At 40.4% G+C, this 1,572-nt stretch overlaps 1 pseudogene; it reads right to left on the reverse strand.

Annotated features, from left to right (window-relative positions):
• Nucleotides 1-757: 757 nt before the first annotated feature.
• Nucleotides 758-1,447, reverse strand: LOC100965072 (annotated as a pseudogene).
• Nucleotides 1,448-1,572: the final 125 nt, after the last annotated feature.

Below are 1,572 nucleotides of genomic sequence, written 5' to 3' on the forward strand. Positions count from 1 at the left end.
TTCTTTTGAAGCTTTCTGAAAATTTAAAAGGAAATCGGGCTGGGGATTGGAACCCGCCACCTTAGGTGTATGTGGCTGGCGCCTTAGCCGCTTGAGCCACAGGCGCCGAGCCGTGAATATCAGTTTAAAAGGGAAGGCGAGACTTAAAAAGTTACTCAGTTCTTCCCACATTAGTCCCTATACAAAAATGGAGGAAGGAAGCAAAATGGTTTCAAAATGAGCAATTTTGCCACAATTTACAGATTTAAAGAGCAGAGCAATTGTAGCTAAAAATAACTGCATAAAATGTTCTCAAGTGTTTTAAGGTACATGTATATAATCATTTTAACCCTTGCCTTTTAGTGTAAGGTCACTACTGCCAATTTTATCTGTGACAGTAGCACTTGGAGTCATACCACTGCCTCTGTTATTGATCTGATCCTCCTCAATCCTTTTGACAATCCTAAAATGATTGAAATGTGTTACACAATCCTTAATCCAAAGCATTCTCAATCCATCTCTTCAGATACGTCTACATATGAAAAGCAAGATAAGCATAAGAACTTCCACAGGTAAGACAACCACAAACACCCCTCACATCCCAGTTCACACAAACCAGAGCAGAATAGACATTTACACGATCACAGTCTGAAGAGCATGGAGAGTTAACTAAATTTAAACAATCCTGTCTATGACATCACTTAAAAGACAATTTATCCAAGACATAAGGGGAATATAGATGTTAGGAGCAAGGGGATTTTGCGCAAGAATGCAATACAACACTTTAGCCCGTTCTGAACAAAACACTTTGAATTAAAAAAGGAAAAGATGGTACTGAGTAAAGGAAAACTGGATACAGCAAAAGTGTCAACAATCATCTTATGTATGAGGAGAGCGAGACCTGCTATGATGGGGAGAACAGCATGGTGATCCTTCGCATCTCCTTAGGGAACAACTGCGACTCCTGCTGGTGCTTCTGCTACGGCTCCTGCTATGACTATGGCTTCGAGATCGAGATCTTCCATAACTTGGGCTTCTGGGCTCATCGACTCTAACCCGGATGTAGGCAGTTTCTCCCTATTGGATAGACAGAACTTTCCATTAAAAGATCTAAGCTTTGACTTCTCTTCAGGCATGCTGCAGGTAACCAAAACCAGAAATCTGGCAATTTACTCGGATACCTTCACCTGAATCCTCCTTACCTTCAAATTCCATTGTTACCACCACTGTATCCCAATTCTGCCCCCCCCCAAAAGAATAAGCGTATAACCTACCTCATGAGATGTAAACTTGGTATTATCCAGTTTTTGAACTGCATAGGTCATATCTTCTTTCTGTACAAACTCCACAAAGCCAGTGCCATCTCGGTAAACATCAGCATAACATACATCACCTGCTTCACGCATGTGATCCTTTAAATCCTGCCAGCTTCCACTTGGAGGCAGTCCTGAAAAAAGTGATTTTTTTCCTTAATACTAATTACCCCAAATCTCACAATGAACCTAAAATGTGCATTAGAACAAAGATTAAAATAATGGCTGTACATAAATGACTGCAGGTAAGATTCTGGAATCATTCCTATTTCTTTGCTTT

The sequence above is a fragment of the Otolemur garnettii genome, unplaced genomic scaffold (assembly GCF_000181295.1).
Source record: "Otolemur garnettii isolate 467f Iridium unplaced genomic scaffold, OtoGar3 scaffold03949, whole genome shotgun sequence".
Lineage (NCBI taxonomy): Eukaryota > Metazoa > Chordata > Mammalia > Primates > Galagidae > Otolemur > Otolemur garnettii.